We start from the raw sequence: 23,895 nt of genomic DNA on the forward strand, positions 1-23,895 counted from the left end.
GGTGGATCACTAGGTCAGGAGTTCGAGACCAGCCTGGCCAATATGGTGAAACCTCATCTCTACTAAAATGCAAAAATTAGCCAGGCGTGGTGGCAGGCGCCTGTATCCCAGTTACTTGGGAAACTGAGACAGGAGAATTGCTTGAACCCGGGAGGCGGAGGCTGTAGTGAGCTGAAATCACACCACTGCACACCAGCCCGGGCAACAGAGTGAGACTCCGTCTGTCTCGGAAAAAAAATAGAAAATATAAGTTTGAAGCAAAAACTTGTTTATAGCAGCATTATTCATAATGGCCCCAAAGTGGAAACAAACCCAAATGTTCATTAGCTGATGAACGCATAAATAAAACCTGGCAAACCCATACAATGAAATATTATTCAACAATACAATGAATTATTGATTCCCAGTGATGCAAGGTACTAACATTAAATCCATTTCATTGATGAGGAAGGTAAGGCACATATGTAACTTACAGTGTAGCTGGAGAAAGAAGAAAACACGGGGCTACCTGACTTCAGAGTACTCAACCTCTACACTGGAATGAAGTTTTGTGGTTGTTTTGTTTGTTTGTTGTTTTAAAGCATCACCCTATCCTTCTTTTTCTTTTCTTTTTGGCCAAACTTTTCAAAAGTGTGACTTTATTCCTGTCTCACTTTCCTTGCTTACCTCCCACCTGCAGTGAAAACAGCTCAGCTGCCAATGCTTTTTCTTTTGTAATAACTGCTTTATTGAAATAGAATTTATACACCATAAAATTTGCCCTTTTAAATCATGCATTTCAGTGGTTTTTAGTATCACAATACTTTCTGAATGTTGTATGTAATGGGCTTTTTCAATCTCTTTCATATTTAATCTTTCCATGGCATTCGACATTGTTGACCCCTCAGTCCTTGACTCTGTCCTCATTCAGCCCTTTTTCATTCTCCTTCTACTGACCTCGTAATTGTTTTTCAGTCTTTATGCCCTTCTCTTCCTTGACCTACTTTGTAAATGTTGATTTTGGTTTACTTCTCTTTATACATGCTATTTCTGAGAGATCTCATGACCTTGGGAGCCGCCTTTATTGGCGTGTTGCTCGTAAATGTTTATTTTAGTCATTTATCTAACAAATATTTATTGTGCATTCATTATGTAGAAGGCTCAGTTTAGGCGCTTGAAATCTATGCTATTATTGAACCTATATTCTATGGGGAAGACACAAACAATAACAAATAACAAGGAAGTTTGCAATTTTAAATAGTATGAGAGTGGTACGCTTTACTGAGAAGGTGCACTTTCCACAGGGAGTTGAACGTGAACAGTTAGCCGTGCAGCTTTCTGCAAGAACATACAGCAAATAGAAGGATACCAAGAGTAAACTGGTCGGGCATATTTAAGGAATGGTATGAGGACAAGTGGGTTGGAGCTGAGAAACTGAGGGGGGCCCTAGTCCATGCTGTCAGAGACAAAATGAGAGAATAAAGTGGGGCTAGGCTATATGGACCATTGTAAGGACGTTAGCTTTTACTCTGAGTAAAATGGGGAAGCAGTACAGGGCTTTGATTAGAAGATGAATGTAATCTGAGTGAGGTTTTTTTTTTTTTTTTTGAGACGGAGTCTCGCTGTGCCGCCCAGGCTGGAGTGCAATGGCCGGATCTCAGCTCACTGCAAGCTCCGCCTCCCGGGTTCCCGCCATTCTCCTGCCTCAGCCTCCCAAGTAGCTGGGACTACAGGCACCCGCTGCCATACCCGGCTAGTTTTTTGTATTTTTTTAGTAGAGACGGGGTTTCACCGTGTTAGCCAGGATGGTCTCGATCTCCTGACCTCGTGATCCGCCCGTCTCGGCCTCCCAAAGTGCTGGGATTACAGGCTTGAGCCACCGCGCCCGGCCTGAGTGAGGTTTTTAAGTGACTTCTCTTCTGTACTGAGAATAGACTATATGGTGACAAGGTTTGAACCAGGAAAGCAAGAGTACAAAACTGCTTACTGAATTGATGCGGTCTTCATCTCTCCGGTATTCTAGACTAGTATATTTAAATGCCCATTGAACATACTTCAGTACAACACAGATATCTAAAGTTCATCATGTTCCAAACTAAATCCATCTGCTCTTCCCAGCTCCCTGTTCCCAAGTTGCCTCCTCCTCCCAAAACCTTGCCTTGGCAAAGACCCAGCCACTCAAAGAAGAACCCCACTTGACTCTTCATATATTCCTTGCCCATCAGTCAAATTGAAGATTAAAAGAGCCTTTAAGTTCTCTTTAGTAAGGCATATCAGTTACTTTAATTTCATCCACTGCTTAATTTGTTAGTCCTATCTTTCTGCTACCCCTCAACACTCAATATTAAAATTCAAGCAGTTCCTTGAGAGAAATGCAGGATACAGTGAATCTGTCCTGAGTTTGTGAGTGCACTGTTTAATCCACTTCCTTGCCTGGGCATGGGCCTATGCATCTTCAGTGACTGATAGAAAGGCCTTGTGTGGTACTGTAGTCCAGCCAGACAGATTTGGGCTGAATCTCAGTTCTATAATTTATTAGTCACATGACTTCAGACAAGCCGCTTAATAACACTAAGCCTCATTTTCTTTATTTTTAAAAAAGCAAAAACATAACCATCTGCCAGTGTTGTTTTTAGTGTTAGAGATATTTCCAAAGCCCCTTTTAGACAGTCCTCAATAAATAATACTTCTACTCCCTCTAGACCACGTTCCTCAAGAAGACAGAGAAAGAGACTTCACTAAAGGTCATAGTTTACATTAAGGCTCACTCTTTGTGTTTTACAGCTCTGTGGGCTTTGTCAAATGCATAATATCATTCATCTGCCATTGCAGCGTCATACAGAGTAGTTTCACTGCCCTAAAAATCCCGTGTTTCACTGTCATCTCCTGACAACCACCTGACAATTACACTGTCTATTGTGTTGCCTTTTCCAGAATGCCATATGGTTAGAATCATACAGTATGTAGCCTTTTTTCCCCCCTAAAGCGATGGGGTCTTGTTCTGCTATCCAGGCTGGCGTTCAGTGGCACAGTCGTAGCTTACTGCAGCCTCGAATCCCTGAGCTCAAGGGATCCTCTCGCCTCAGCCGGGACTACCGGTGTGTGCCACCACAGCTGCCTAATTTAAGTTTTTTATTTTATTTTTTAAATTTTTTGTAGAGACAGGGTCTTGCCGTGTTTCCCAGGCTGGTCTCGAACTTCTGGCCTCAAGAAATCCTTCTGCCTTGGCTTCCCAAAGTGCTGGGTTTACAGGTGTGAGCCACTTACGCCCAGCCCAGTATGTAGCCTTTTCAGACTGGTTTCTTTCTCTTAGCAGTTGAATGGATAATTTTAATGGAATCAGTGTCTAGATTCTCCACTTCTGCATAAACTCTTTATTAATATTGATCTGCCTGAGAATAGTGCTTTATTCACAACACTCTTTCTCTTACCTTACGAAAGAAAAGCACACCCTTATCCATCCCAAATGTTATTATGGTGCATTATCCTGAAGTCATAGAAAATTTAACATTAAAAATTCAACTAATGCATTAAATGTGTATTGCAGAGAAGTATGACAGGGTGGCCGGGTGCAGTGGCTGACCCCTGTAATCCCAGCACTTTGGGAGGCTGAGGTGGGCAGATTACCTAGGTCAGGAATTTGAGACCAGCCTGGCCAACATGGCAAAACCCCATCTCCACTAAAAATACAAAAATTAGCCAGGTATGGTGGCACATGCCTGTAGTCCTAGCTACTTGGGAGGCCTAGGCAGGAGAATTGCCTGAATCCAGGAGGCAGAGGTTGTAGTGAGTCAAATTAGTGCCACTGCACTCCAACCTGGGTAACAGAGCAAGACTCCACCTCAAAAAAAAAGTATGACAGGGTGAACAACTGAGGACTTAATTATAAAAATACGTAAAAATTCTCTGAGGCCGCAAGATGGAAATAAAGGTCAAGAAAATAAATTGCCATGTAAATTTCAGCTGCCAAAAGAATCATCTCTGTGTGTTATTTAAATAGATAGTGGTTATATTAAATTATTGTAGATTTAGATGCTATTGAGTATATTTAAAATAGCTGATGTGTTTTTTTTTTTTTAAATGCCAATATTTCCAATAGGGTAGAAATTAAATTCTTTGCAAGTACATATTTTACCACAGGTGGAAATTTGTAAATGTCAATTTGGTAATGTGTAAATGGTTACATAATTTTACATAATTTTTCAAAATTCTTTTAAGAGTCTGTGAATAAAGGCAATTAAAGCCTGGTAGCCTATCCTACTCTATAAAACCCAAGTTTGTCGACCTGGCTTATAAAATCCCTCATCACCTTACTCCTTCTAATTGGTTTTGTTTTGCTTTTAACTACTTACTGTCTCCAGCAAGAAAGATCTATTTGAAGTTCTAAGTATGTGTTGTGCTCTTTCCTGCCTTTGTCTTGATTGTGTCATTCTTCCTTTTTTGCCTCACTACCTTCTGCCCATTCTTTAGGATCCAGAAGTCTGGAGTGAGGAATTACCTCTTCCACCCCCACTTCATGTTGGCTCAGATGCTCATTTTCCCTTCTCCCATCGTTGCCTCCTCTAGTCTTTGTTGCTACATTGTTTTACATTTAACTTCTCTTTTCTTTTTCTGGAATTAGACCTGGAAGGTCTTTTGAGAGTAGGAACTATGTTTTATCTTTGCCTGTTCAGCACCTAGTTATATACATCTCTTGACAATAAGTTAATTTATTAGATAAATATTAATTTTTGCAATAAGCAAGGAAAGGTGGATTTCAAATAGTTGGAAAGTTAATTCTTATGTGCAACTTTATTTTTTTTTTTTTGGTCAGTTACACTGTAAAAAGCTATTTTTGTTCTATGCTGATTATTTTTCTGGCTATAATATTTGCATTTACTGGTAAGATTTTAGTAAGCTTTCACATGAAGATGAGCCTAAAGATTATTTTGAGAACCACCGTTCTAATAGAAGGAACACATTACTGTAAGTAATCAGGCAAGGTTTCTAGTTTTGGCTCTGTCACAGAGTTGCCGTGTTGGCACTGTCACAGAGTTGCCATGTTGGCACTGTCACAGAGTTGCCATGTGACCCTGGGCAAAGTAACCAGCCTGGGGGTTGATTTTCTTATCTGTAAGATGAGTAAGTGACCAGAGTCTCCCAAAAGTTTCCTTTACCTTTGATTTAATCAAGAGAAAATTTTAGTAAAATTTGCTTTTAGTAAAGCAAACACATGATTATCTTTGATAAGCAATAAAAAATATGGGCTCATTTATTTTCTACTCATTCATACTGTGGACCTTATAGGTGATATATGGAGATACTCTGTACCTTGTTTATGTCACCTACAAACCATATACTCTAGTGTCATGACTTGGATTCTATCCTTAATCTAAAAATTAAATTTTCAACTTGTCATAATTATAAATATAGAAGTTTATATTTAAACTGTAAATATTCTGTTGAGTTACAATTTTAGGTTATATTTTGGCATCTTTCACTAAATATATGTTGTATCTGATTAATATTATACTTTCCTATACATTTCTATCATTCTCCAAATGAACTTACATTGACATATTTTTGTGACCAGTTACTTAGTCACTGCAGCCTTTCTTTTTGAGAAGCAATATTAAAAAAATTACAAAACTGCTTTCCTGTGTCATTTGGATTCATAATATATAATAAATAAGTTTTATAAAGCTTGATTGACTGACATTTAGATATGACTTTTATAAAGGGTTTGAGAGTATGTTGTTTGGCTGAAACAAAGGCAGTATTTCCTTTCTTGTCTTTGACTCCACCTAGCCCCACTTTTCTCCACCTGCCTGAGGAAAGCTGGAAAGCTGTATTTCTTCAGACAAACTTCATGATTGCCCTTCTGTGCCTGATAGGGGCCTCAGGAAAGGCCCATAGCATCTGTAAAGCTGGCAGCAGAATGGTATTTCCAGGCAAGCACAGGGTTGCTGGGTAGTGAGCCAATCCACAGCTTTGTCTGAGCAGCTGAGAACTTTGCCGGAGTATTACCACGGTGTTCAGTAACACAGACCTGTGCCATGAGCAAGTAAAGCACTGAGCAAGTGTCAGGGTCAATATTTATAGACCACTACATAGCTGCCTTGCAGAGAGAGAAAACGGGAGAGTAACATGCACACAGAGGGCAAGGAAAGAAAGACTGCAGTGGAGGGAATGTTAATTTCCAATTCTTTTCTGAAAATATATTCTTTTTGACTGTCAGGTTCAGACTTCTGCTGATTCATAACCATTTGGCGCTGAGCTATGACAAGAGAGGAAACAAAAAGTTAAACAAGCAAGCCTGCCATAAGTGAGAAGGTAAGTAATTAGCCAGTTCGGTCTTGCTGTTACTCGTAAACTCTGTCTCCCTGTTGGCTGCACTGCATCAGTAAGCAAAGGGCTGTGTGGCATGTCAAAGCTAATGAGGAGGGCTGCCTGCTGGGTAAGAATGTTCTTGGTGGCAGAGCCGTTTTGTGTACTGCTGTTGAGAATGCTGGGTACATTCACAAGACGTTTCCTGCGTGTGGTAGGAATAGCTCTCAAGCACCAATTTCATACTGTGTCCTATCAGTAAGTTTCTGTCTCTTCATTCTATCAAACTCGAGGTCTTCCAGTTGGTAAATTCCTATTTACTTTTATGTCGGTATTAAAACATTAGTGTCAGTTAAGTTTATTGTAGTGAGTGGTCTGCACATGGATTGTAAGAGAAACATTCAGATGAACGTATGAAGGTGTAGTAGTCAGTGTCAAAATGTGGAAGCTGGGAATTTGGGTAACATGAGGTCTTTTTTTAAAAAAAGCCAGCCTCCATTTTCCAGTGCACTGAAGTGAAATAGTACCTTTGGGATTAGAGAGAACCTGGGGCGGTGAGAAGTGAGAACAGTCTTCCTAATTCATGGTGCCAAAGGCAAGCACTGAGGTAGAAGTTCTCTGTCCAGGTCACTTGCTATTGGGTTCTAAAAACTGCGACTCCATACTCAACCTCAAACTAAAATTAACATCTCCTCCTATGCATTAATAGTTCGTTTTTTACTGTCATCACATGTAGCACTTTAAATATATTTCTGTGTATGTTCACGGTGCTGTAGCGTGTTCATCTTCATTGTGGTTTTTCATATTCCAGATTATCATTAAAAGCACTGGCACTGAAGGAGACAAAAAATTGTTTTCTATGTATTTTCTGGTTTAGAATGCTCATGAAATATACATACTTGTATGTTTATGTCTACTACACATGGACTAGAAAGTAAATTATGTTGTTTCACTAGAACTGTGGCTTTAACTAGAGGAAATTTACTGACATAATGAAAATTTCCTTGATCGCATTTCAGATTGTAGAACTATCAGCATTAGCATGATATTTAGAACTGTTAAGTTAGGTTATAGATGGTGATTATAGGTCCAAAGGGTTTTCTGTACTACATATTTAAGTTAAAAACAAAAAATGAGGTTGATGCTGCTGTAGAGCTGAAACTGTACAGCAATAGAGATATGAGGAAGAGCTAATACTCTGGCTCAGATTTTGTGTTAGGACTAATATACAGAAATCAGCGCATTCTAAAATAGGATAAGCCAGATCTAAAACAACAGGTAGAATATGTTTAAATCAAAGTAAGAATCTTAAAATGAGACCAATTGTTGTGCAGTATCACTTTTGTTGAATGCATATATAACTTTTCAAATGATGCAAATGTTTCAAATTTAATTTTATTACTTCAGAAATACTTTAAGGCTAATGTAATTGATATCTTAAACAGTATTTTGACATTCATTTATTGCTCGTTTTATCATCTGAATCTTTGTACTTCTTCAAATTCTGCCTACCGTTTCCATTTTATTAGTGGGTTTGATTTAGATTTTTGAAAATATCTTTATTTTGAAAATACAACCATGATTGATCTAGAATGGGCATTTCCCAGTTATAGAATCTAACTGGCTAATTTCATCTATCAGTTTTTATTTGCTCTTCCCTTTAAGTAATATCTCATGATCAAGATTGTAATTTCAGATTTGTATTCAGTGTCTTTTAATTTTTGCTTTATATTTTGCATTTAAATAAATACTGGCATGATAATTGCTTTCTTACCCCTCTTTATTGGTTTTGTTTTTATTCCTTCTGGTGTCTTGTTTCCGAAGTACCTTGTTGAAATTTGGGCAGAAAACAAGGCAAGCAAATAAAGAACTACAATAAAAAGAAACTAAAGAAAGTTTTCCTTTCAATCAAGAAGAAATACGACATTGTGACACTGGTTAATAATGTCTGCATTAGGATGTATTTTGGTTGAAGACTGGTTGAGTGTTTTAAAACTCGAAATGCCTTGTCAGTATTTTTGGCTCTGTTGTCCATCCTGACTTTGGTTATCATATTTACAAATAATATTTTATATGCAAGCATCTTATACAAAATGAAAATGGCACCTTTTGTATTATGTATTAAGTATCTATTGAAGCAATGTGAATGAATTTAGCTTGAAATATTAATATTAGCCTCCTCATGGATCTCACTGCTTTAGAGTCATATTTGCTCTGCTAGTAGTCCATCTGCTACACTACTCTTTTTTTTTTTTTTTTTGAGATAGGGTTTCAATCTTGTTGCCCAGGCTGGAGGGCAATGGCAAGATCTCAGCTCACTGCAACCTCTGTCTCCCGGGTTCAAGCAATTCTCCTGTCTCAGCCTCCTAAGTAGCTGGGATTACAGACATGCACCACCACTCCAGCTAATTTTGTATTTTTAGTAAAGGCGGGGTTTCTCCATGTTGGTCAGGCTGGTCTCAAACTCCTGACCTCAGGTGATCCATCCACCCCGGCCTCCCAAAGTGCTGGGATTACAGGTGTGAGCCATGGCGCCTGGCCTCCTGTACTACTCTTAGGGGGTCAATCTTCCACTCTGATGAACCCATTGCTTTTAATCTAAAACCATCCCATCCCTGTCTTTCTACTGCTTATAGATAAAGACCAGGCTTTACTATGAGTCTCTTGCTCATATACCATCTACTTTTGTTCTATATCAATCTTCTGCCATTCCTTCTGGGCTGTTGTGTGTATCTCTCTTGCCTATCCATGAGAATATTCCCCTTTCTGTTTTATTTGCTGGCAGTATTCAACATCTTCTATTTCTCAAAACAATCCACATTGCATTGCTTTTTTCTTGTATCATTTATGCTGTTCTATCTTGAAAACCCTTTTCCCAATCTTTGCCTTCTAGCCTCACTGGAGAAAGCCCTGCTGGTCTATTCTTAGACTCTATGACTTGGCCTCCTATATAAATCTCCATCCCGGTACTTTGGAAAGCTTGATAATATAGTGTTATATGTTTTTGTTTCTGCCTGAGACTGTAATTTATTTATGGCCAGATTTTTAAATTTAATTTTTTATGCTTCCCCAAGACCTAGCACATAACAAGTGTCCCAGAATTTGAAGTAAACAAAAACTTTATTATTTTAAATATAATTTTCTTTATACCCCTTTCACTTTAAAATATTTTACAATTTTGATTAATTAGATAGAAGGAAAACCTCTCAAGTAGATGATACATACTTTGGGGATATTAATAATAATCTAAAAAGTTATTTTGTTTCTTTTTCTAGGACCAATCACAGTATAGTGTGTGTGTGTGTGTATCCATGCAAAGAGATATTTGCTGAACTCATAAGCTTATTTGAGTAACAAAAGTCAAAATGATGTTGGTTAGCAAATACAAATTCAGGATACATATTCCAAAAATGCTGTTTATGTAATGAATTTGGTGAAGTCTGTCAAAAATATCAGCTAGTTGCTGTGGCCATGTTACCTTAATTTACATGGATAAATTAAGTGATGCCCTAGCAAACTAAAGACAGTGTCATGCCTTCCAAAAGACCCAGAGAGAGCTTCAGGAGAGAATAGGTCCATCCTCATGTAGCTGAGAGAATTGCAGAGTGAAATTGCTCCCAATATTACTAGTAATCCCTCAGATTTCATTTACTGGAGCAGAGATAGTTCAGGTTTTAATGAAATAATAGAAAATCATGGTCTAAAAATTCTAAAACCTGAAAGGTGATAATTCCATTTCAGGCGGAAGAAGAATTTGCTCCTCAAAATAGAAATGTTGAAAGAGAAGGAAGTTGACATTTAAAAAAAGTAGTTTAGCTCTGATATTCAATAAAAATAAAATTTATTTTGCCTTTAATTATATTTTATTTGCCCATCATACATAAAAGTTCTTACATTATATATGAAATATTTTATATACCAGGAACAAGTGTAAAGCTTCATGAACAATTTGGAGTGACTTATAGTTTTCTTAATTTGATTATTTTTACTTTAGTGTACTCTACCAGCAGTTTCCACTTAAACCTTATAAACATCTTCCAGACATTGAATATAACTCTTCTGTTTGTTTAACCTTGAACTGTATCTGTCTTAGGAATGAAAACAAGATTGGTATTTTCATAGGAAAATTTGGTAATCGTAATTGCTTGGAATGGACCATAATTCAATTTGGAACGTTTTTTCAGATGTATTTTGCCCATATAACTATCCTGTGTTAAAAATATGTGGAGTGGGGAGGCTGAGCAGGAGAATTCCTTGAATACAGGAGGCGGAGTTTGCAGCGAGCCCAGATTGCGCCACGGCACTCCAGCCTGGCGACAGAGCGAGGCTCCGTATCCAAAAAAAGAAAAAAAGTGGAGAAAGTGCCTTAGCAAAGAGTCATAGGTATGGATTTTATAGATCTCACTGGCATATCGTAATATAAATATTATATGATTGGGATGGTGGAATTTTCTTTGGTATGGACACAGAAATATACCAAGTTCCTGTTAGCCAGTGAGGAGGGAAAGCCAAGCTTGCCTCAGTATGGAAACATATAACTATAACAAACATAAGCAAAAACACCACCACCAGCACCGAGAAAAGCTCAAAGAACTTCGTGGTTGGAATGAGGCATAAAGGATTTTACCAGAACAATCAAGTCTTATTTTATCATTGGTACAAGCTTTATTGCCAACCAAAATTTTTCTATAACAGTGAAGGGCATGTAATTCATAGAACCCAAGAGGAGAAGAGTGAATTAATTATGGAAGTGGGACTTTAAAGCTTTTCTTCAGTGCTTCCATTTTATCAATGGGCAGTTGTGGCATCCACAGGTAACATAACCTGCCAAACATCAGCTTTTCAAGTAGCTAGTTAAGATTTGGATAAAAATTAGTGTTAGGTAATTATAAGGCCAGTATGTTATTAATGCAGCTTTTCTTGTCTGAATGTAATTGCTCTGCTTTTGTTCTTCATGCTGCATTTAAAGTTTAATTTGTTGTGTCTCTGTGCCTTGTCTTGTATTAGACTCCTTTGTGTTATTTCTTAATTCCTGAAAGTTAGAGCTAGTAATTTACCATCAAGTGAGATGGAGTAAAGTAATTTTTTTTTTTTTGTCTAATGACAGGTATCCTTTCTGGCTCCCCTGAATTGCCCTATTCTGTTCCGTGGTACAATCACATTCTGCCACACAAACATTCATTCAATAGAACATGGCAGATAGTCCTGGAGCAAAAGACAGGAGCTAAAAAAACAAGTTTCATGCTTAGATTATGTCTAAGATTAGAATTTCTAATTCTAAGATTAGAAATCCTGTATTTCAATAGGATATATATGGCTATATTTTGTTTTATAATTTAAAGATTTAAAGATGATTATTTGTTCTAATTTACACCTGGAAAAACTTTGTTTAAAACAAAATCGAAAGAATCCAATGGGCTTTTCCATGTTGTATTGGCTTTCATCTGGGATTCTTTTAAAAATGTAAATAATCGAAGATGCAGAGAGGGGAAAAACAAGTTTGTTTTGTACCTTTCATCTTCTAGTAAGTTTTTGCTTCTCTATATCTGTTCCCACCACTCCCAAAGAAATTGGGGCGCTTTGGCTCTATCCATTGTTATTAATATTAAGGGCTCTGGTAAAAATTGCTTGTATACTTAGATGAAAGAGGTTTTTTATTGTTGTTGTTGTTGTTTTATAATTTCAACTTCTCTTTTTTTTTCAACTTCTCTTTTAAATTCAGTGAGTACCTGTACAGATTTGTTACATAGGTATATTATGTGATGCTGAGGTTTGGAATACAAATGATCCCATCACCTGAGTAGTGAGCATAGTACCCACTAGGTAGTTTTTAGCTCTTCCTCCCTTCCCTCCCTCCGCCTCTAGTAGTCTCCAGTTTCTGTTGTTGTCATCTGGGTGTCCATGAGTTCCCAATGTTTAGCTGCCACTTATAAGTGAGAATATAAAGTATTTGGTTTTCTGTTCCTGTATTAATTCATTTAGGATAATGGCTTCCAGCTCCATCTAAGTTGCTGCAAACAGTACGATTTCATTCTGTTTTTTTTTTTTTTTTTGAGACGGAGTCTTGCTTTGTCGCCCAGGCTGGAGTGTAGTGGCATAATCTTGGCTCACTGCAAGCTCCGCCTCCCCAGTTCACACCATTCTCCTGCCTCAGCCTCCCGAGTAGCTGGGACTACAGGTGCCCGCCACCACACCTGGCTAATTTTTTGTATTTTTAGTAGAGACGGGGTTTCACCATGTTAGCCAGGATGGTCTTGATCTCCTGACCTTGTGATCCGCCTGCCTCGACCTCCCAAAGTTCTGGGGTTACAGGCGTGAGCCCCCGCTCCCGGCCGATTTCATTCTTTTTTATGGCAGTGTAGTATTCCATGGTGTATAGGTACCACATTTTCTTTATCCATTCACTGTTGATTGTCACCTAGGTCGACCCCATGTCTTTGCTATTGTGAATAGTGCTGTGATGAACATATGAGTGCTTGTGTCTTTTTGGTTAGAACTATTTCTTTTAGATCTATGGCCAGCAATGGGATTCACTGGGTCAAATGGTAGTTCTGTTTTATGTTCTTTGAGAAATCTCCAAACTGCTTCCACAGTGGCTGAACTAATTTACATTCCTACTAACAGTGTATAAGCAATGAAAGAATTTTTGAACATATAGCTGAAGGTTATTCTCAGCCTCAGCCTGTGATTTCTGTACTTTCCTGTTTCCTCCTCCCTCATGTCAGAAGCAAAGTGATCTTCACAGTTCTGCATCAATAAAAACGCCTGGTTATCCCTTTGTGATAATTTTCCATTGGATTAGTACCTTTCACTTTAAATAAGTATTGCCCACATTTTAAATGTCATGCCTGCAAAGAAATGTCTGATTTTTACATCTTTGCTAATATGAGGAAAGTGATATTTAATTTACTTATTTTTAATTACTAGTGAATTTAAATTTGTGTTATTACCTTTTTTGTTATTTATAATTTATTTGTCTACTTATTCTTTTTTCCAGCAGCTCTCTTCTCCTTTCTGGTTTACAATTGCTCCTTTATTTAAAAAAAAATTAAAGGATCTTGATTCTTTAAATGTCTATTCGTTGCAACTGCTTTCATAAGATTTGGATTACTGTTTAATTTTGTTTTATGTGTTTTGAAACATAAGTATGTTTTGAAATATTTTTATTAAAGCTAATCAATATTTTCTCAGTATCTTTTGAAACTTAGAAAGTCTTTTTAAAACCTAGAAATAGGAAAAAATAGTTTTCTACATTTTATGTCTTCATTTAACTGTTAATACTATAGTCCACAAGGATTTTTTTGACCAAGTACTTCAGCACTTTTGTTGAATCATTCTCCCCCTTTCTCACTTTTTTTTGTGAACTCATTTTATTGTGTATTCCTGTGCCACAAATTTCAATCTTTGTGTTACCTTTCAGTTTGTATTGCATTAAAATTTTTATCTTAAAGTTGATGTTTCTTGTTTAATGAGATTTAAACATTGGAACATGTTAGGGTGGTAGTGTTGGATTTGGCATGATTCTAGAAATTACTGTAGACAAGAGGCTATGTATGTTACTTATCTGAAGCTATACCTAATAATATAATATGTGTGATTGAGAAATGATGCATGAATAACCACCTCTAGTATGTGTATGTATATATATGTGTGTGTGTGTGTGTGTGTATATATATATATATATATATATTTTGTTAATCCTTCTAATAGACCATCTGATGACTTATTGTTATTTCCTCTTTTCAGGATAAAGAAACAGACCCCAAAATGTAAAGTCACAGATAACCTCACATAGCTAATGAGTGATAAGGTCATGATTTAAACTCAGATCTGGCCAAAGTCCATCATTTTTTTTTTTTTTTGAGACGGAGTCTCGCTCTGTCACCCAGGCTGGAGTGCAGTGGCACGATCTCGGCTCAGCACAACCTCCATCTTCCAGGTTCAAGCGATTCTTCTGCCTCAGCCCCTTGAGTAGCTGGGACTACACGCACGTGCCACCATGTCCAGCTAATTTTTGTATTTTTAATAGAGAAGGGGTTTCACCACGTTGGCCAGGATAGTCTTGATCTCCTGACCTCGTGATCATCCGCCTTGGCCTCCCAAAGTGCTGGGATTACAGGCGTGAGCCACTGCCCCCGGCCCGAAGTTCATCTTTTAAAGAAACATTGCCAGAAAGAGAAATTACGCTTTTTGCCATAAGTAGTGATAATACATGTGTGTCTGTAGTGTTCTGATGGCACGAATCTTCCCAGCTTGAGTCCATCTGTGAAGCAGTGAGTTCAGGAATGCTGACTTTCAAAGTGTAAGGGCAAGTCAATGAAACTGGCAACATGTGGAAACTTATTTGGAATTAGCACTGAAGATACCAGAATCTCAAAACGGAAAGAAATCATTCTATTTAAATTAGTTTCAGAGCAGTTAAAAATTATTTTAACTTCCTCAGTTTTTACTACAACTGTTGACTTTTATCAGTTTCTTTCATTTTAGCCAACTTGTATTTCAGTTCTTCCTCATTTGCTTAACATAGCACCATGCCTTCCCTTACATATCTGCTCATGACCTTAGAAGGAAAATTGGCAAGGAATTGTGAGGTCATCAGGGAGTGACTGTTCCATCTGGGTCTCTTTTTCTGTACTCTAAGTTTCATTCAGGGGAGAAATGAGTCTCACTAACCAACAGCTTTTACTACCATCTCTATTTTAAACTACTCAGCTAAGAGAGTCAAGCTCATTGCTGTGGTATCAGGGTCTTGTGTTTGAAGCAGGAAAGGAAATTGTGGATATTTTGGTGTCATCAGAACTCAATATTTATATACTAATTGGTTACCTGGAATGATTTAAGAGGATAGTTTAATCTGCTCTGAAGAGATATACTTTATAAACATAGTTTGTGTTTGTGTACGTGTTGGGGAGTTCACATGTGAAACTTTATAAAAAGACATCATTTGAAATTTTAATTTTTGTTATGTGTTTGCCCACTATGAAGTATTTTGTTCTGTTTTCCTCTTTAACTCAAGGCAAACAATTTTGCTTCAAGATAATGGAGGACTTTTTCCTCCTTGAATCACTCTGCCCTTTTTTGATACATTGGTATGTCTTTGGTAACAGTTCTGCCATACTTCATTTTGTTTTATAACGCTGCCCTAGAACATTTAAAATTCAATTACACCTTATTGTTGATAAGCAAGTTGTTCTTCTATTATTATTTAGAATATTATGTATCAGTATTTGTTTTGTCTTAAAAGTCTTAAATAGATTATTCATATTATTCCTTATTTTTCAATCATATTTATTTTCTTGCTTTAATGTAAAGATGACTATTACTGCACAGTATATGGTTGAAATATAATTCAATTATGGTTTCATATATTCCTCAGGTGAATATTTGCTTTTTCTCCATGTAAAATACATTTTTCTTAAGAGCCTCTTTCTACTTCTCTCTATACCAATTTTAACTTCATCAGTAAATTAATGTATCATTATTCCCAGTAGTAGTTTAGCTTACTAACCTTGAAATTTATATCTGTGCTTATTATCAGAGGCTTGTTGGCAAATTGATCTTGACAATAAGAGAGAAAGAAAGCATGGTGACCTAGGACACAGCGTTCTGCTGAAGTAATTCACAGTTCCTTGAATGTGTAGAGCTTTTTTGTTGTTGTTTATTTGTTTTAAATGAGCCAAGATACAATGCATATAGTCTTTTGAGTTATTCATTAATACCTCACATGTAATTATTTTCAGTTATTATTGGTAGAAGCAGACAATTTAGAATGCTTTTTTTCTTAAGCCGTTGCAATATAAAGTCTATTGGTATAGCTTGCAAAGCACAATGTGAGTTTAAAATATGTCTCCTGAAACCATGTGCTCTTAACTTGGGGAGCTGATTTTGTGGTCAGTTTGAAGCTGTTCCCGTAGTGTATGTTCCTTCTAGTTAAGAGGAAATGTGGTATTTGTGCTAACATGATTTCATTGTTAATAGTCCAAACTACAACTGTGAATTGCAGAGGTAGAGAATCAATTTTAAAATTTTGGTTATATTTTAATAAAATATTTTTTGTGACACATATGTTTCTGTTTATTACCTGTGTATTGCCAGTGGTATTAATTGATGGTATTGGAGCATACCTGAGATCAAATGCTGGTTTAGAAATACCATAAGGCATGTAGAACACACATTGGGCTCCTGTAAGGCCACTCATTTCTTACATTTAGGGCAGTTCAACAAACAGGCTGACTTAAGATGACCTCTCAGACAGCCCACCCACCCAGCCAGGAGCTACACATGCTATCACTCCCCTCTGTGTTTCCCTCCTCCCCCTCTCGCTTCCCTTCCTGGTTACATTCTTCCTTTCTTGATCCCTGTTTTTCCCGGCTCCCTCCTTTGTTTCCTAGTTTTTATTTTCTTTTTTATCTTTTCATAAATGTCAGTTGCATCTCAGCAAGTTTCTGTTATACCAAGTTGTTACTGATTTTAAAAAAAGTTTCAAACTTTTCCTTATCTCCTATTGCCCAATTATATCAGAAAACTCTTTTTTTGTGCATTTTGAAGAAAATCTTTCGAATTGTAACAACAGTAAATGCCTGGAAGCAAGAAAAATGTGTGTTATGAAATGTAAAACTGCAATTAGCATCTTTCACAATTTCCCTAAAGTCATTTACCCTCTCATTTTATAATTAATGGTAACTTCGTCAACATGTCATGGATATTTGTATATATGATAATAGTTTCCACAGGACACGGTGGCTCACGCCTGTAATCCCAGCACTTTGGGAGGCCGAGGCGGGCAGATCATGAGGTCAGGAGTTCGAGACCAGCCTGGCCAACATGGTGAAACCCCGTCTCTATTAAAAATACAAAAATTAGCTGGGCGTGGTCCGAGATTGCACCATTGCACCAAAGTTTTAATAGTCAGAAGGTAGGGCTGGGCACGGTGGCTCATGCCTGTAATCCTACCACTTTGGGAGGCCGAGGCGGGTGGATCACAAGGTCAGGAGTATGAGACCAGCCTGGGCAACAGGGTGAGACTCCATCACAAAAAATAAAATAAAATAATAAATAAATAAAATTAAAATTAAATAAAAGTTTCATTTAATCCTTATAATAATTCTGTGTGATAGCTATTATTATCCCTATTTTAAAGGTAAGGAAATGGAAATTCAGGAAGATTAAATAACAATACTTATGATTTATGTAGGTTGGAAAGTAAGGGAGATAAGATTGGAATCAAATACCTTCTGATTTTTTTTTTTTTTTTTTTTTGGAGATGGAGTCTTGCCCTGTTGCCCAGGCTGGAGTGCAATGGTGCAATCTCGGCTCACTGCAACCTCTGTCTTCCGGGTTCAAGTGATTCTCCTGCCTCAGCCTCCTGAGTAGTTGGGATTGCAGGTGCACCACCATGCTTGGCTAATTTTTTGTATCTTTAGTAGAGATGGGTTTCACCATGTTGGCCAGGTTAGTCTCATACTCCTGACCTTGTGATCCACCCACCTTGGCCTCCCAAAGTGCTAGGATTACAGGCATGAGCCACCACGCCCAGCCCTACCTTCTGATTCTTAAAACTTTACAGTATAGTATATGACTCTCTTTTAAAATAAGTAACTTCACTTTCCTACTCCTATACATGTCTAAAAGTTTGAGAAGTAGCACGGCAATTCATAAGGCTTTCAGATTTACCAGATGTCCAAACCAGAGAGCAGCAACTCTGTTCCTACAAGGAAGACAAGAGTCTGTTGATGTTTACAAATATTAATTCATTAATTTTAATATATTATTCTCATGTCATTTTATGTTTTTCTCACTTTTGTAACTCTACCAGGGTTTCTTGATACAACAACAGCAACAATACTTGTGAAAACATGTTCTTCCAAATAAATCCATGCCATACTCTGGAATGTTTTTTGAGACAGGTCATATTTTCATCTATCGTACTTTCTGATTTCAGTTAGACTCTAATAGACTTTTTCATTAGTAATATCACACTATGATGGCATGAATTTTTAGAACACATCATTATAAAAATAGATGTTTTAAGTTATTTGTATATAGTTATTCTGTTAACTTTTTACCTTTGCCTTGCTCTACTTTTCAGGAACTCTATTAGGAATTATGTGAGACAAAAAATGATATTCAAAACAAATTCAATTTTTAGTCTAGTTAGAAGAACCTTTTTTTAAGATTTGGTATAGAAGAAATAAAAGTTGTGGAATAAATGACCTTTAGAAGTTATCTGTTGACTTTTCCATGACTGTTCTAGCCCCATTATTTGTAAGATATAATTTAAGGTTCTTATAAATTATAACTCCTGTTGTAAAATGTTTTGCATTTTAAAAGCATTTGAAGACCTGTTGCTTCTTTTCACCTTGCTCCTTTAAATGCTTTGAAACAAGAATATGCATTTTATACACAGAAAAATTAAGATGAAGTAAGGGTGGGCAAAGATCCCAAAGTGAAAAGCCAAGTGTTTTGGCCTTGCCAGAATAGTTCTAAAGCTTGGTTATCTTAATTACAATATATGAAAATGTAAAGAAATAAATACATAATATGTTAACCCATACCAAACTCTATAGAAATAATGAGTGGTAGGTACAAGTCAATTAGGAAAAAAGTTATGAAGTGTTATTTAATATTAAGAAAATTTTATAAATTTACTTTAGTTGTTTTTGAAAACTGAGAAAAGAATTTAATATGATTATAGTGGCAGAACACCTGTATTGAGCTTGTGCAACTCTGTGGGAGTTTAGTTTGAGAGCCACTGAATTATCACATAAAAATTACTAATCAGTACATAGGGTGGCAGTAATATTTTCCTGACTATTTTAATAAGCTGTGTTGGTATGTCAGTAAAGAGTTTATAAGGAATATAGGCCAGCTTAAGTAAACTATTGAATATCTGTCTCATACTGTATGGGGAAAAGTGATGACAGCATGACTATGTAGAGTTATATAAATTATGTAAAAAGTCATAAAAATACGAGTGGAGTGAATTTGTCAACTTGATTTTCTTTTCCCCTAACCACTCCACTTTCCTCCTCTCTCCGTTTGTAATGCTATGTAGTAACTTCAGTTTTATGCTTCCATCCATGACAGGTATCATCAACCAATCTAACACTTGTTCTTGTTCAGGTCCCAGTGAGCCTTGAGTACAACCTGCTGCTACAGGGGTTATCCACATGGAAAGTGAAGACTGTTACTACTCACCGCATTCCATAAGCAGAAGCAAATTCTGTAGAGATGAAGGACTTAACTATGACAGCCAAAAATTTAAAATATTTAGAAAATAAATATTTTTATTATCAGCTAAGAATTTCTTTACCAAGACCAGAAGTGGAGCAAAAATAAAGAAAAAAATTAATCAATGCAGCAACATTAAAATGAAAAATCAAACCTGTGTTCATCAAAGGACACTAAAAAAGAATAAGAAAGACCCAAAATTGGTTTAGTATATAGAATTTATTAAAGATACTATGAATCAGTAAGAAAAGTAAATTTAGTAAATGTAAAAACAGGAATTTCAAAAAGAGAAAATCCAAATAGCCAATAAACATATGAAACATGCTGAACCTCATTAATACTTAAAGAACAGAATTAAAACTAGAGTGATGAGGGTTGGGCGCAGTGTCTCATGCTTGTAATCCCAGTGCTTTGGAAGGCTGAGACAGAAGGATCCCTTGAGCCCTGAAGTTGACGATTGCAGTGAACTATGATCACTCTACTGCACTGTAGCCTGATTGACAGAATGAGACTCTCTGTCTCTCTCAGAAAAAAAAAAAGAGTGATGTATCATTTCATTTCATACCTACCATGTTGGTAAAAAATATAAATCTGAAAATAACAAATCTTGGTGTCGATGCGAAGCAACAGGAACTCTCATTCACTGCTAATGGCAATGCAAATTGGTACAGTTGTACCAATTTCAATTGATAAATTGAAACTGAACATAAACATATTTTTCCCCAGCAATTCTACCCCAGGTATATATACTATAGAAATTTTTGCTTGTATGTCTCAGGAAATAGGTATGCGATTTTTTGATAGTAGTATTACACATAGTAGGGAAACAAACAAATGAAACAATTTTGGAAACAACCCAACAGAGAACAGAAATGATAAGTTGGAAAATATTTTACACAGTGGAATTAACATAATCATAAAAACGAATGAGCCCCAGCTACATTCATGAGCCTGCAGAATTCCCAAAACATAATTTTGAATGAAAAAAGTCACAAAAAATACATACATGATTCTCATAAAATCATGTAGAGTTTCTTCTTCCCATCTCATAGTAAGTTAAAGTTGGCTTCATGGAATTGAGAAAATGTGATATTTAAGACACAGTTAAGGAGTATGTGGCAGGTTCAAACACCAGTTTTCAAAATACCCTTATTTTCTACTTTAATGGTTTATCTGAGGGGTGCTTCATAGTTTAATAAGTGATTAATATGGTGGGCTCTGAATTTAGAGATCTGGAGTTCTGAGCCTGCCGCTACCATCTAGTAACTGTGTGAACTGTAACAAATTAGTTAACTTCTCTGGGCCTTAGTGTCCTCATTTGTAAAGAAGGATCTTTCACTGAAGAGGAATTCCCCTTTCAGTGTGGAGAATGATGAACTGAAGTTGAGAATCTAGCCAAAAGACGGCATAGTACAGCCGAGTGAGACCAAGTGAGAACGTGAACTTAAGACAGAGGCAGAGGATTGCAAGACAAAGGAAACATGAAAGATGTAAAAAGAGCATAAACCAAACAGATTTGAGGGACACAGAGAAGGAATAGTGACAGAACATCTCATGTTGTCTGACCTGGCTAATTGGCTAAATGCTGGTATGATTTATAAAAACAGAAGACATGGGAGGGGCCCGTTTCAGGGTAAAGATGGGTACTCTACATTTCCTTGTATATGTACAATAATCTCAGATCCCTCAAATTAATCTCATCTTTCGTATTGCTGTTATTCTGTACCTGCCACTGTGTCATTCCTGGAAGCTATTTCCATCCATTCCAGTGCTTGGTTATTAATTGATGTGTATTTTCTTATTATTGCTGGAATAGGTCCTTGCCCACCCCGAAGTGACACCCTTCTGGTTTAGTGAGACTTCCATCCTCAGTTATCCACTATTTTGGAACCATAACTCTAACAGCTTCATCATCTAGAGCCTGATTTTGGTGCTCTATTCCTTCCTTTTGGTGTTCAGTGTCGTTTGCTCCCACAGTTGTCCCACTTCATTAAAAGAAAAATTTCAATAGTGTTGCACTTCAAAGGAAATGGAGCTGGGAGTCTCTGCTCCTTGGAAATTGTTTGGCCATATGAACATTTGTTTAGTTCTTCCCTTAGACTAACTCTTTAAAACCAGGGTATTAGAAGATCCTTGCTAGGCAACCCGGAAATCTGTTACCCTTTAATCGAGAGCAGTGTTGTATCTTTATGTCTTATGATAAAGAAGATCACTCAAGTGTTCAGTAATAGCTAAGAAAGATTTGTTTCAGGGTGAGTTTTGGTGTCCAAATGAATCAAAATGGGTTAACAGATTCTCTCTCCTAGTAGAAAGTGTTAGGGTCACTCTCATGAGGCATCGGACCATAGATATCAGCTTAATTTTTCATATGCTGGATATGTGCCTTATATTATTTAGGAATTGCATTTGGATGGAAGTAAAGAAACTGTAAATAATTGTAGAAAAAATTTAGAAGTTTATTTCTCTCTTTTTTTTTGGTCAAAAACCTTTATGTCAGTTGCTTTTTAACCTATACCTGATTTTGTTAACAAATTTGTGTTTTGTTTGTTTTATTAAACTTTTAATTTAGATTTGGGAGTACTTGTGAAGGTTGGTTACATAGGTAAACTCGTGTCATGGTGGTTTATTGTACAGATTATTTCATCCCCCAGATATTAAGCCCAGTACCCAATAGTTATTTTTTCTGCTCCTCTCCCTCCTCCCACCCTCCACCCTCAGGTAGACCCCACTGTCTGTTGTTTCCTTCTTTGTATTCATAAGCACTTATCATTTAGCTCTCACTTATAAGTGAGAATACACAGTATTTGGTTTTCTGTCCCTGCGTTAGTTTGCTAAGGGTAGTAGCCAGAGGTAGGCAATCAGGGATTATGAGACTGTTCCGCAGAGCTCGGGGACTAGTCTCTCTCTCTTTTTCTGCTCCGCCAGCCTAGCATGTGGCTTCCATCTTCAGTGACACGTATGGTTCATTGTGGCTGCTATCGCTCTAACTGTCATGTCTAATTTCTAGGCAGCAGGAAAGAGGTGGATGTGAGTGACAGACATGTGCGTATACCTCCTAGGCAAGTACCTTCCTTAAGCAGCAATTCAAAATGTCCCACCTCTGGTTACATTTTATTAGCCAGCTTTTAATCAAATGGCTACCTCATGATCTTTTAGCTGGCTATGTTACTACTCTGAAAAACCAGGAATCTGTTGCCAAGGAAAAAGAAAAGATGGGGTTGGGTGCAGTGGCTCATGCCTGTAATCCCAGCACTTTGAGAGGCTGAGGTAGGTGGATCGCCTGAGGTTGGGAGTTCAAGACAAGCTGGGCCAACATGGTGAAAACCCATCTCTACTAAAAATACAAAAATTAGCTGGGCGTGGTGGCACACACCTGTAATCCCAACTACTTGGGAGACTGGGGAAGGAGAATCTCTTGAACCTGGGAGGCTGAAGTTGCAGTGAGCTAAGATCCCACCACTGCACTCCAGCCTGGGCAACAGAGCAAGACTCTGTGTCAAAGAAAAAAAAAAAAAAGAAGAAAGAAAGAAAAAGAAAAAATGGATATTGGATGATAACTAGCCTGCCTTGCCTCATTTGTTCTACTTAAGATATTGATGGAACTAGTTTATAGATAAGTAGGAAAAATGGACATTGCTCTTTAATCATAAATACAATGTGCAGATTCCTTATTTTGAGATGTCCCCTTTGAAATTCATTAGCTATTTGAAAATAATTTTTGCTCATTTTTTTCTTTTCTTTTCTTTTATTTTTTTTCTTAGACAGAGTCTTGCTCTGTCACCCAGGCTGGAGTGCAGTGGCACGATCTCGGCTCACTGCAAGCTCCGCCTCCCAGGTTCACACCATTCTTCTGCCTCAGCCTCCCAAGTAGCTGGGACTACAGGCGCCCACCACCACGCCCGGCTAATTTTTTGTATTTTTAGTAGAGATAGGGTTTCATCATGTTAGCCAGGGTAGTCTCTATCTCCTGACTTCATGATCCGCCCGCCTCAGCCTTCATATTTTTTTCTTAACACATTAAGTTAAAATGCAGAGTTTCATGAAAAGGTTTCAATCCTGTTTCCCTGAATATCTTAGACAATTAAGGAACTGAGGGATCAACTAAGAAGGTTTCTGTCTAGGTGTACAAACATGTTTAGAACCTTATGTTTTTTAGTCAGAACCAGAAAGTGAGGCAGTTTGTGAATCATTATTTCAATATTCTACAATGTAATTAATTAAAGAGAAATTGATTCTTGATGTATTTGAATGATTCATTTCTAATCTTAAGCATAAGTACTTAACCTTTGTGTGCTTTGATACAAATGTACCTATACTGCTTCTTATTAATACTGATTTTGAATTAATATTGGCATAGAGACAGTTATTTTTGATGCTTTT

The 23,895-nt window shown here is 37.0% G+C and overlaps 1 protein-coding gene across 16 annotated transcripts in view; it reads left to right on the forward strand.

Moving 5' to 3' along the window:
* The window catches only part of BMPR1B (bone morphogenetic protein receptor type 1B), a 403,442-nt gene that overhangs the window by 236,824 nt on the left and 142,723 nt on the right, over nucleotides 1–23,895 (forward strand). For 12 of the 16 annotated variants that reach the window (XM_065545250.2, XM_074040175.1, XM_065545249.2 and 9 more), the window contains one exon: nucleotides 6,197–6,291. The gene's annotated coding sequence lies outside the window, so the exon portion shown is untranslated. Of the gene's footprint in view, nucleotides 1–5,991; nucleotides 6,544–23,895 lie in introns of those variants that run through there. The other 4 variants (XM_074040174.1, XM_045392666.3, XM_045392660.3 and 1 more) reach the window with 2 other exon arrangements.

This window comes from Macaca fascicularis, chromosome 5 (genome assembly GCF_037993035.2).
Source record: "Macaca fascicularis isolate 582-1 chromosome 5, T2T-MFA8v1.1".
NCBI lineage: Eukaryota > Metazoa > Chordata > Mammalia > Primates > Cercopithecidae > Macaca > Macaca fascicularis.